Below are 14,176 nucleotides of genomic sequence, written 5' to 3'. Positions count from 1 at the left end.
AGAGAGAGAGAGAGAGAGAGAGAACGTAAGTAGGGGAGGGGCAGAGAGAGAGGGAGACACGGAATCCGAAGCAGGCTCCAGGCTCTGAGCTGTCAGCACAGAACCGAAAGCGGGGCTTGAACAAACCATGAGATCATGACCTGAGCCAATGTTGGAGGCTTAACTGACAGAGCCACCCAGGTGCCCCTAGTTGTAATGTAAATTTTTAAATAAAAATTATGATCTAACCCAGACAAAAATTTCAAATTTGAAGTGCCTCTCTCATGCAACTCCTTACTTTATAGATGGCAAATCTGAGGCTCCAAAGGTTAAGTGAGTTGCTAAGGGTAGGTCATGTTGAGGGAGCAAATTTGGGACCAGAACTCTAACCTTTAGACCTTAAAACAATGGCACAAACATCTCATTAAAAAACCTCTGAAATGAAATATTTTATACTTATTGATTCGTACAGTAGGCCCCAACATGCTATGAAATGTGCACATGGCATATAAACATCTACTGTACTGTATCATAAATTAATACCATTAACTGATATGCTAATTACAACAAACATTAAACATTTAACTAAAAACACCACTTACTTTAGAATACTATAGCTCTTGGGGATGCTATAGATGATTTGGGTCATTTATAAAAGCTCTGTTGGGGGGCGCCTGGGTGGCTCAGTCAGTCGGTTAGTGTCCGATTTCAACTCAGGTCATGATCTTGCAGTTCATGGGTTCGAGCCCTGTTTTGGGCTCTGTGCTGACAGCTCAGAGCCTGGAGTCTGCTTTGGATTCTGGGTCTCCTTCTCTCTGCCCCTCCCCCCACTCACGTGTGTGTTCTCTCTCTCTCTTCCCCTCTCTTTCAAAAAATAAATAAACATTAAAAAATATATATCTAAAAAAAATCTCTTTTGGGAAATTTAAATCAATACCTTTTGTATTTGTAGACAAATGTTCTTAAAGGAGAGAAACATTAAAAAACTATTACTGTTAATATTTCTTTACAAACATGGTTACTAGCTATGGAATGTTTGAGGGAATCCTTAGGACTTTGGGAAGACTTGGAAAGAGGTGGTTTTGCTGAATGTGTTCTGGACTACCTTGAAATTTCATGGAAAGACTTTCCATTTCTGCTAATTCATACCTTATCTGGTGTCTTAAACAAACAACAGCAAACACAAAAAATGAGGTCTGTTTTTATTATTATTAATTATTATTATTACCGTAGCCAAAGACAGAAGGAATGCCACACCTACTATCCTTTCTGCTCATCCTCCCACTTACGTCATGGGAAACATAGACACTTTTAATTTGTAGATATTTTTAGCATAAAGAGGTATGTAGCCTTTGGCGAGCATTGTGCTAATGCCTCTTCCTAGAATACCACTCAATTTTTGTGGCTAGCTCTTGCCTAAAAGGGGAGACTGCTAGAGCAGGAACTGGGCAGTTATTTTTTCATGATGGCTAAACGATCAAACGTAGCAGTCCTTGTCTGTTTCCAAGTCTCTAATCTGGCAGTACTATCCCATCCCCAGCCAAGTCCTTTTCTGTTAATCACAGATCCAGAGTCTTCTTAGTTCCTATTTCTCAAGGCTGTCCCTTTACTTGTGGGAGGATTGTTTCCCATTGGGTGTTTTCCTCCTAAGACCCGGGCAGACAAGCAGAAGAAAAAAAAATCTGATTTTGATGTGCTTTCAAAGCGTTGTTACTAAATAGATGTGGGTTTTTTTTTTTTTTGGCCTAGATTATACTGACAAGTACAATTTTATCATCAATTCATGATTTATATTTGAGGTAAAACATCCTACTGGAATTCTGACATTAGTGGGACTGTCAGTTCTGCTTTACAAAAGGGAGAAAAATCAAAACAATATTTCTCAGAAAAATAACTTATTTCCCTCCTTTTTATTTTCCAATATTAGATAATCACAAACAGAACCTTAGCTACTAATCTAAATAAGGAACACTTTGAATTTGTTTATATATTCATTTTTTTATTCCACATATCAAGTACTCTAAAAAAAGTTGATCATTCCAGGCTTTGCCCCAAACTGGTCTGATATGACATGTGGTAAACAGTAGCAATTATTTTAGTGTCATTTATCAAAGATCCCTATTTGAATTTCTTCTGTGTTCAGCCTAGCAATGAAGAATACTTGGATATGTCTGGCATTCTTGTAGGTTGGTCAACCAGCGACCTTATTTATATGAAAACCAAGAAACCTTATACTCTACAAGAAGAAGAAGGGAAAGTGCACTAGTCTGGTTCAAAAGCAGTCGATTTCTGCTAGAGGGCAAATTTGAATACAGCGCCATGCCTGTCATTCAAGTTGTTCTCCATCCAGCCCTTATAAATTTGTATCTTGATCCTTGGGTAAAAGTCCTATAATAAAAAAAAGTAGGTGAAAAACTAAAAATGTCTGTTTCTTAAAGCTTCCACAAAGCATCGAGAGCGTGGGGCATCTGAAATGTTGCTGTCAGCGGTTATGAAGGCAAGGAGTGATAATGCCATCTTAAGGGCAAGGATGAAAAATGATGCCAGAAGCACAGAGAAGGACCTTTATATCTCTCAGTGGCTGCAGCAGTGTAGAAATTGGCTGGCACCGGCCCAGATGGTGGCACCTTCAGTGACTAGCTGCAGTAGGATTCAAGGTAGTCATGCAAGCAAGCAGCAGCAGCATGGTATATTCAGGAAAGCAAGGGCTTAGCAGACAGGAAGCTTTCACACGTGCCCTGGAGGGACAAAGCATTCTGTGTGCTTTGGCTTTACAGTTCAAACTGCTTTTCTGGAGAATGACAAAGACACTATTTGTATAAGGGTTCTCCAGAGAAATAGAACCACCAGAACACACACACACACACACACACACACACACACACACACACACACACACAAACACACACACACACACACACACACACACACACACACACACACTGATTGATTTTGTTATGAGGAATTGGCTTACACAACTGTGGACGCTGACAAGTCCCATGCTCTGCTGTCTGAAAGCAGGAGACCCAGGAAAGCTGGTGGTGTAATTCAGTCCAAATGTGAAGTCCTGTCAGCTGGGGAAGTCAATGGAACAAATCCCAGTCCAAGGGCAGATGAGACATCCCAGCTCAAACAGGGAGGCAGAAAATAAAATGAGGTCGTTTCCTTCTTTTTCAGCCTTTTATTCTATTCAGTCCCTCCGTGGTTTAAATGGATTAGGTGGTACCACCCCTCACCCCCCTGGCACTGAGCATTGGGAAGGTGGGGAGGGCCCTTGATGTTACCCCCTGGAAATAATGTTTAGTCTGAGCACCCTGTGACCAGTTACTTGACCACATAAAATTAACCATCACACTATCAAAATTAGCTGAGGCAGGAGAAGGGTCACAATGATAGCCTAGAGGGTTGATTTGTGGCATATGCATTGTATATTTCTTGGGAAATCTCAACAATGTGATAGAATTTGAAGAAAACTGGTTTTAATAATAGGAGATCGGGAAGATCCAGGAAAATAATGGTTTTGTGAACCTCTATCCTTCTACATGCTGGTGTGGCCAGAGAAATATCACACTTCTTAAAGAATTATTATATACTGTTATTTTCAAAGGGAGCTTTAGAGAGATAAAGGTAGAAAAGGCCACTTGAGGGTTGTGTAATTTGGGAAGAAAAAGAATGGTATTTCTTTTTTGACTTGCTGCTGTCAGGGTAATTTTAGACCATTTCATAATATTGGCTGGTAAGGTCTCCTAATTCTTTTTTTTTTTCTGCAGACACTGTTAAATGGATAGATAGATGTATTGAGTTATCTGAATTACGGCTTGAGTCCTGTATCCCAGAGACACATATACAAGAAAATTATGTTTTTATTTGCTTCCCTAAAGACCAAATAACTACCTCTTCTACTCTCCAAGGGAGTATACACCAGGGAGTCTAATTCACATGACAAAATTATGTATGTGCTTTTCCTTATGTAGTAAATTTTCCTTAGGTGGTTTCAATGTTTACCACTTTGGGGGCAGAAAAAAATTTAGAATGGAGCAGATTACACACTGGAAATGAATCAGTTCCATTTGGAAACATATACTGTCAACAGGCTTTGCCACTTTCAACTTCTATTGTGAGAGTTGAACATAACATCTTAGTGAATTTCTCTCTTCCACTGCATGAACCCTCCCACTCTGTCCTACAGACTGCATTAGCAGATCCTGTCTATTGAAGAGGGAAGATTAAGATAAAACACCTCAGAAGCAATAAAATTAATGAATAAAGATTTGCACTTCAAATTCAACTTTCCCCAACACATCTAGATGAGGTCTTGCCCCCTTCATGATTCCTTGCAGGGCTTGTTAAACTGCTCCTCAAAACTAGGATGCATTCCGAGTCTGTGTTCTTTCTTTGAAGGGACCATACCAGATACTGACTGGTCATCATTTTTGCTATGTGTCAACTGAATACAGAGATAGTGGTTTTCATTTGGAAAGTAGGAGTGTTCTAACTAGTTTCACCTGGCTTCTGAAACAATAACAATAACCAATCTTCTGGGAATTCTATGGAAAAAATATAGCTGTCTAAATATATAGACTAGGAAAAAAGACACACACACATATACAAACACTGTATAAATATATAAGATAGAGGATAGATAGACAACAGGTAGGTAGGTAAAATGAAACTCTGAGATACACACACACACACACACACACACACGCACCAATTGGGGGCCAAAAATTGACATAACTCAAAGGAATCTTTGCTGTATTAAAATATACCAAACTATTCATTTCTATTCAAAGAAATATTTTGGGGTTTTTTTAATATTTATTTTTAAGAGAGACAGACACAGAAAGCGAGTTGGTTAGGGGCAGAGAGAGAGGGAGACACAGAATCCAAAGCAGGCTCCAGGGGCAGAGAGAGAGGGAGACACAGAATCTGAAGCAGGCTCCAGGTTCTGTGCTGTCAGCACAGAGCCCAACGCGGGGCTTGAACTCACGAGCTATGAGATCATGACCTGAGCCGAAGTCGGACGTTCAACCCACTGAGCCACCCAGGCACCCTTATTTTGGTTTTTTAAGGGGACCCAGAAAATGTACCCCACTTTCCCATAGGAGTTCACTTGGTAAGAGATAGGAGTGAAGCAAATAGAAAAACACCATCCGCTTAACATTTTCAGAGAGGCTTTTGGCAGATGAGGCTCACATGTGAAGTGCCCTTGTACTTCCTAAAAATGAACCCCAGTGTTACATCTTTTCTATCCAGCCATAAGCAATGATGTGCCCTTGAGACCTCCCTAGGGGAGAGTTCTCAGAACCCAGAGAACTGTATAAGAATGTTCTCTCCTAATATGAATATGTAACTGTATTTGCCCAAAGGTTTCCTGTATGCCAGAGCCTATGCTAAGCACCATATATAAATCAATTAGCTCATGAAATATGTAGTAGATACTGATACTGTCCTTATTTACTCATGAAGAAACTCTGGTATCGAAAAGTTAAGTAACTTGCCTAAAGTTGGAGAGTTTATTATAGATAAGCAAAGTCTCAGAGTTTAGGTAACTTGCTCAAAGTCACAAAGATCAGAATCAAATGCAGGGCCTCTATAATCAACCCAATCTGCACAACATTGCCTTGCAAAGAAAGGCACTAGGTGTAGTTTAAATGTTCATTGCCCAAAGACCTCTGAGAAAACTGCCCTTATCAAAGCTTTCTGAAGGGTGTCAGGTATATTTTATATCACAAGACTTCATGCCGATGGCTAACTGGATCAGGAGAGGCTCCTGATACAATGGTGACCATCTAATGACTGCCTGATTAACTATGATTTGTGAGGCTTGGGTCAAGAAAGCTGAGATGAGTTAACTGGAGTTCTCTGAAGAATTGGAAAAAGAAATTGACAGACTGAAATTTAAGTGTGGTGGGTCATTATTATAAAGGATTCTCTGACACTGAACAAAATTCCTGAAGCCATGATAATTATTGAGAAACCTCAAAAGAGAAGGTGAACTTGAGAAAACCAACAAGTTATTCAGTTTTCTATGTACATATTGGGTTTAAATATACAATTTTATGTTTACCAAGAAAAGTCGTACTTTTTAAGCAAATAGGTAGCAAATTAATGAATATAATACTATAAATATATAACTAAAATTGGCAAGATATTTTAAAAGTTGGATTTTTAATTTTATGCTATGGTTAATTAAATGGCTTAATAGAATAATATTTATTTAATGTTTTTAAAAGGTTATTATAAGCATTAATCCAGTACACATACTTTAAGGCTAGGTTGGAGTTTGTTTGCATAACTCTTACGGTACTCATGTAGACATTATGACATTAGCCTATCCAAAGATTTCACAGATCAAATATATCTTTAGCATTTTTTCCAAATATATTGAAAAGCATGGCTATTGGTACAAAGGTTTTAGAATTACTGAAAAGCATATTTAATGATGAAATGATTATCACCACTAATTTTTTATTTTTAAAAATTTTATTTTCATATATCAATTATTTAGATTTTAAAACTATTTCTTTTTATTATTTAAATTTTATTTAGTCAACATACAGTGCATATTGGTTTCAGGAATAGAATTCACTGATTCATCACTTACATACAACACCAGTGCTCATCACAAGTGCCCTCCTTAATACCTATCACCCATTTAGCCCATCCCCTGCCCACCTTCCCTCCATCAACCCTCAGTTTGTTCTCTATAGTTAAGAGTCCCTTATGGTTTGCCTCCCTCTCTCTTTTTTCCCTTCCCCTATGCTCATCTGTTTTGTTTCTTAAACTCCATATATGAGTGAAATCATATGGTGTTTGTCTTTTTCTGACTTATTTTGCTTAGCATAATACACTCTAGCTCCATCCATGTTGTTGCAAATGGCAAGAGTTCATTCTTTTTTGATGCCCAAGTAATATTCCATTATATCACCTCTTCTTTATCCATTCGTCAGTCAATGTACATTTGGGCTCTTTCCATAAATTTGGCTATTGTTAATAGTGCTGCTATAAACATCAGTGTGCATGTGGCTCTTTTAATCAGTATTTTTGTATCCTTTGGGTAAATACCAATAGTGCAACTGCTGGGTCATAGAGTAGTTCTATTTTTAACTTTTTGAGAAAATTCCTTAAGCTTTCTGGAGTGGCTGCACCAGTTTGCATTCCTTTAAACAGTGTAAGAGGGTACTCCTTTTTCTGCATCCTTGCCAACACCTGTTGTTTCCTGTTAATTTTAGCCATTCTGATAGGTGTGAGGTGGCATCCCATTGTGGTCTTGAATTGTATTTCCCTGATGATAAGTGATATTGAGCATCTTTTCATGTATCTGTTGGCCATCTGCATGTGTTCTTTGGAAAAGTATCTATTCATGTCTTCAGCCCATTTCTTAACAGGATTATTTATTTTTGGGGTGTTGAGTTTGTTGAGTTTTCTATAGATTTTGGATAGTAACCCTTTATCAGATTTGACATTTGCATATATCTTCTCCCATTCTGTAGGCTGTCTTTTAGTTTAGTTGATTATTTCCTTTGCTCTATGGAAGCTTTTTATCTGTACAAACAATTCTAAAATTTGTATGGAACCACAAAAGACCCTGAATAGCAAAAGCAATCTGAAAAAGAAAAACAAAGTTGGAGGTATTACAATTCCAGACTTCAAGTTGTATTACAAAGCTGTAGCCATCAAGACAGTATGGTGCTGACACAAAAACAGACACATAGATCAATGGAACAGAATAGAAAACCTAGAAATGGACCCACAACTATATAGTTAACTAATCTTTGACAAAGCAAGAAAAAATATCCAATAGAAGAAAGATACTCTTTTCAACAAATGGTGTTGGGAAACCTGGACAGCAACATGCAGAAGAAAAACTGTCCCACTTACATACACCATGTGCAAAATAAATTCATAATGGATGAAAGACCTAAATGTGAGACAAGAAACCATCAAAATCCTAGAGGAGAACACAGGCAGCAACCTCTTTGACTTCGGCTGTAGCAGCTTCTTAGTAGACGTGCCTCTAGAGGCAAGGGGAAAAAAAGGAAAAGTGAACTATTGGGACTTCATCAAATAATAGAATAGTGTATAAAATCTACCTCTCTTCAGCCATGAAATTTAGTTAAATATTTGCCTCAGATTCTTTAAAATGTAAAGCAAAAAATTTACCTTATTTTTCTTCTCCCTGAAAGTATGGAGGTTACTTAATGTTCATTGCTAAGGAATCAGTTGCAAACTAGCATAATTTAACCTCTTTCTTCAGACACTGAATTGCCCTTTAAAAATGATAATTGGTAAGTAAGTTAAATAAAAATTCATATGAGCTTGCCCTTTGCATGGCTGTCTATCAATATTTGTCAAGTTTTTATATAATGAAATGATCTTGGCATTTCTCTAGCAAATCATGTACCAAGGATTATCAAAATTAGGTAACTATTTTTATATACAGATTTTTTTAAAAGAAGAAACTATTTCTTGGACAGTATTATCAACAATAATTGGCAATAATAGAAAGCAAAAGAAGAAATTATTTCAATTCAGTAAATAAAACAGTGAATGGGGGGATGAGAAAATTAGATTTAATGTATTAAAATTTAGGAAAGATATGTATGATAACTTTGATGTTGGGAACATTCTCTAAATACTCATCATTTTAATAAGCATGTTTTTCAGCAACTCTGAAGTTCATGTATCAGCAGTTACTATTTTAGGTTTATAAATGGAAATGCATGTGGGAAAGTACACTTTCTGTTATAATTTCATTGACTGTGAACTGTTAGAGGAACTTTTAAAAATACCAAGGATTGGGGTGCCTGGGTGGCTCAGTTGGTAGAGCGTCCGACTTTGGCTCCGTTCCTGATCTCAGGATTTGTGGGTTTGCGCCCTGTGAAGGGCTCTGTGCTGACAGCTTCAGATTCTGTGTCTCCCTCTCTCTCTGCCCCTCCCCCATCTCAAACATGAATAAACATTTAAAAAATGAAGAAAAAAACCCCACTAAGGATTTCTGGCCACTTTGGTTCATATGTGGCACTTTTATTTTTCTGTATATAGCTTCAAAGAATATCCATTTGACTTTCTCTCTTCTTGGTTTAGTGGATATCAGACAAAGTTATTCAGAAATTTCTGGCTAATGCTTTAAAAATAAACAACCTCCTGAAAAAGGGGAGGAGCGCCTGGGTGGCTCAGTGGGTTAAGTGTCTGACTCTTGATTTCGGCTCAGGTCATGATCTCAGTCAGTTGTCAGATCTAATGCTGCATCGATGCTAGGTGTGGAGGCTGCATAACATTCTCTCTTTCCCTCTGCTCCTCTCCCCAACTCACACTCGTGTGGTCCCTGTCTCTCTGAAAAAAATAAATACATGAATACATACTAAATTAAAAAATAGAAATAAAAATAACCTCCTGAAAGTACATTCACCTAAAAACAACAAAAATACAAAAAGACATAACCAAATGAGAGATTTTGTCTTTATTTATGTACAGGAAAGTGTTTTAATAAATCAGTGAATTAGGAACTTTGGCTATTTTAGAAAAATAATAAATCCATATTTTATAACCAAAGGGTCTTTAAGGAAAATATCATTTTTAAAGAGTCAGTAGGACAATAAATACAACTTTAATCCAAATTCAATTTGTAGAATTATTACTTAAAAATTTCAACCTAGGGGCATCTGGGTGGCTAAATCGGTTAAGCATCCGACTTCGGCTCAGGTCATGATCTCACGGTCTGTGAGTTCAAGCCCCACATTGGCCTCTGTGCTGACAGCTCAGAGCCTGGAGCCTACTTCAGATTCTGTGTCTCCCTCTCTCTCTGTCCCTCCCAGCTTGTGCTCTCTCTTTCTCAAAAATAAACATTAAAAAAGTAAATTAAAAAAAATAAAAACTCTTTAAAAAAATTTTTTTCAACCTAAAGCTGTAGTTGCTAATGACAAAATTTAAAACACACCCTACATTTCAAGAAATTTAAAAATACAACTGGATAGAATTAAAATATTATAAATTTGTGCATCAACATGGATGAGTACATTGAGCAGAAGTAAAACTACTGATACCTTCGAACACTGTAGATAATCACAATTTCCCATATACTTCACTTTCATTTTTATAATACTTTTATCATGTATATTGACAATCAAAATCTTGAACACATTTTAAACCATATTTTAATTTGTATCTGCTCTTATATTGCCATCCAAAAATTAATATTCTTTATCATCCCTCACTTTTAGCCTCATCTTGTCCAATTTGATTTTGATATTGAATTTATAGTTCCACTGCAGAATGACTAGGACATACATCTTAAATACCTCAAAGAAGGAATTTTAAGGAATTTCCAAATTCCAGAAATTTTCCAAAGTATCAGAAAATAATTGATAAAACCAATAATGGTATTTGGAATTGTTGCGGTAATAGGATGTCATGAATAACGACATATAATATTCAATATCATTTAACTGGTGAAGCATGCCATGTTAAAAAGACCTAAAGCTTTTAACTTCATTCGCATTAGGGATAAATTCCTTGTAGCAGATGCGTTGGAAATAGCATGTCTGATTTGGTGGGCTGTTTAAATAACTGGCGGGTGTCTAGTTTTGTAAGCAGTGACAAAGTGGTAAGGTTAGGTTAGGCAGGCACTTCCTTAGAACTGCCACCCACCTGCATGATGGGAAATATTGTTTGCTTTACTTAAATAGATGTTTCCATTCACTTCAATAAGATAATTAAGTATGTACACACTAGATACTGTGAGGTTCCAACATGCACTGATTGCTAGACTCAGCCCTTTTAATAATGTCCAATTGAATAAATGAGCAAATCACAGAAGATATCGTGTATAGATTTTAGCCTAGTAAATAAATTGTAATTACTTTAAGTAGAGAAATTCTTCAGCTGAAGGGTCCAATCCTTCAAATCTGGTTTTCACTTAAAAATCAAGAAGAAATAGTCTTAAAGTAAAATGAAAATTTTTGGTACCCTAATTTCAAATGACCGATAAACCAACTGTCTGTCTAGGCAAAGAAAATTATTTTTGTGGGGAATATTGGACAGTTACATTACCAGTGACTAGAGGACTAATGCAAACAAGAAGGATAATTAGAAATAAGTCACTTAAACCACATTGGTATTGTTTCCTTATAAGGAAATTTTTATCAACACGCACCCATTTCTTTCTTTTTTTTAATTTTTAAATTTATTTATTTCTCAGAGAGAGAGAGAGAGAGAGAGAGAGAGAGAGAGAGAGAGCATGGGTGGGGGAGGCCCAGAGAATGAGAGAGGGAGACACAGAATCTGAAGCAGGCTCCAGGCTCTGAGCTGTCAGCACAGAGCCCGACGCGGGGCTCGAACTCACGGACCATGAGATCACGACCTGAGCTGAAGTCAGACGCTCAATCGAATGAGGCACCCAGGTGCCCCAACACCCACCCGTTTCTGACTCATGTCTTGGTCTCTTGTTATATTGTACCTTATATGATTCATGTACCCATATGATTCAAGTCTCTGCGATGCAGCTTCTTCATATTCTGATTAGGTAATGCAGGCACTTAGTAGAAGAGGGTTATCTTTAGTCAAGGGAGAGGGAATAAGGTGATTCTTCATTTGGGCTTCAAGTCCAAAACCTTTTCTAATTTATCATTTGTGAAACTGATCCTCATTTTTCTTCTCGTAATTATTGTTAGTTGTGTAGCACCTGGAAGGGAAGAGTAATGCATGATTGACAACAATCTCCAACAATTTACAGTTGACTAGTCACCCACTTAGTGCAAAGGGTGGAAAAGATTGAAGCAGAAAGATGATAGCTCAGTAGCTAGCAAGTTCAACATTTTTTTTGCTGTTCTTTCTGGGACCTCGTTTCCTTTTCTATGCATTGAATAGGTGAGTCATTCCTAAATCTCACTATTCTTCTGCTTGCCCTCATTTAATCCTTACATTTTATATGATTACATCTATAATAATAAATTACGTAAGAGCAGAGAAAATATCAGCCATTTTAAAATGTCAATTTTTGGCACTTATAAATAGAGTTGCTATAAAAAGTCATGTGCAAGTTATTTACATGTTTATTTATTTATTTTGGATTTTGAAAATTTTATTTAAACCAAGGTAGTTAACATATAGCATAATGACGGCTTTAGGAGTAGAATTTCGTGATTCATCACTTACATATAACACTCAGTGCTCATCCCAACAAGTGCCCTCCTTAATGCCCACCACCCATCCTCCCACCCAGAATCCTCCAGCAACCCTCAGTTTATTCTCTGTGTTTAAGAGTCTCTTATGGTTTTTCTCCCTTTCTGTTTTTATCTTCTTTTTCCTTCCCTTCCTGTATGTTCAGCTGTTTTGTATCTTAAATTCCACATGTGAGTGAAATCATATGGTCTTTGTCTCTCTCTGACTTAGTTCACTTAGCATAATAGCGTCTAGTTCCATCCACATTGTTACAAATGGCAAGATCTCATTCTTTTTGATCATCGAGTAATATTCCATTGTATATCTATACCACCTATTCTTTATTCATTCATCAGTCGACAGACATTTGGGCTCTTTCCATAACTTGACTATTGTGGATAGCAGTGCTATAAACACTGGAGTGTATGTGCCCTTCTGAATCAGCATTTTTGTATCCTTTGGATAAATACCGAGTGGTGCAATTGCTGGGTTGTAGGCTAGGTTTTTATGTGGACATAACTTTTTAACTGCTTTGGGTATGTATACCTAAGACATGATTGTTAGATCATATAGAAAGACTGTGCTTAGCTTTGTAAAACAAAGATATATCTATGCTATTAGCTCTTCAAGGACTGTTTCATAGAAAGTGAAATATATTTTTAGGACAATAAAGTAATCCTATGATTATTAGGTGTGCTTTATCCTTAAAAAAAGCTTTTCTTTTGGCCAGAGAGGTAATTTTAGTTCTAGGTTCTGAGTTTGTATTGTTTATTAGTTGATGAAATTCAATTGTTCTTTGAAATTAAAGATGTTGTGATTGTCCCAACCTAGTTCTGTTGCTATTATAAGGCCTTACCCAAGATTTCTGTTAATTTCCAGGGGACTTCCAGTTTTAGAATTGGTTCTTCTTCTGACTTTTTCTTACTTCCGAACTATACATTTTACTCGAATCTTACAGTCCTTGGCTATCACTTTCCCTTTACTGGTTTGTGAACATAGAGTCCAACCTTATTTTATTAGATTCTTTACACACACCCACTCACACTCACATGCACACACACACGTGCACATACAGAGGCATACACACACTGACACACACACACACAGAGGCATACACACAAACATAATAAAACAAGCTTTATACAAACCACTTGTGGGAAGAGCATATCTCATTAAAGGTTTGAGAACAAACTGGTTTTCTATCATGGAGGTGCTCATTGCTCATCCCCCCTTCTTTTCAAGACTCTTTCATTAGAACCAACCTTCTCCTTTTTCTTACCCCTCACCTTAGGTTTCCTCAAAGATACTCAAATCACCTTCTTGTCCAGAACAATTTAGTTCTTTAAATGATGCTTGGCAAGACTCCAGGCATAATTTTGTGTATCCAAAGACTCAGTGCCTTTGCTAGAACAATGGGCTATTTATGCCCACTCTTCCCATTCAGTAGCATGGACAAGCTGGCAGAGGCTTTGACATTTCATTTTATTCTATTCTCTCATCCCTGTCAGTCTTTGAATAAAAGGCAGTAGTGCAGAGATTTATTTTTCCTTTAATATGAAATATGTTATCCCTTTAGAGGGATCGGGTGGTGATAATCAGTTTGGTTCTTAAACAATACTTTCTTATATAAATCAAATATCTGAAGGTTTTTCCAAATTGCTTTACATAATTACAGCCAAACTTTTTCATAGATGTTTACAAACTTTACCATAGGTGAATTTTATTCCAAAGTAGTTTTCATTAAACATTTTACTTTCTGAATTATACATTTTACTTTCTGAACCCACTACACATACCTACACACACACACTCAGTGCAGAGGGCTTTCAAACTATTTTAGAAAGGAAGAATATTCAGGTGATGTGTCATTAAAATTATGAGCTATTATCATCAGTTTTCAACAGCATGCTTACTAATAACTAAGAAAAATACGCTCGCACACACACATGGGTTTCTGTGGTGGGGATTTCACAGGGAGGGAATGTCCTGCCAAAGAGGAAGGAACTTGTTGAACATTATGTGAGTGTGGAAG

The sequence above is a fragment of the Panthera pardus genome, unplaced genomic scaffold, assembly GCF_024362965.1.
Source record: "Panthera pardus isolate Hobbes unplaced genomic scaffold, ASM2436296v1 HiC_scaffold_6, whole genome shotgun sequence".
NCBI lineage: Eukaryota > Metazoa > Chordata > Mammalia > Carnivora > Felidae > Panthera > Panthera pardus.
This window is presented reverse-complemented; position numbering follows the sequence as displayed.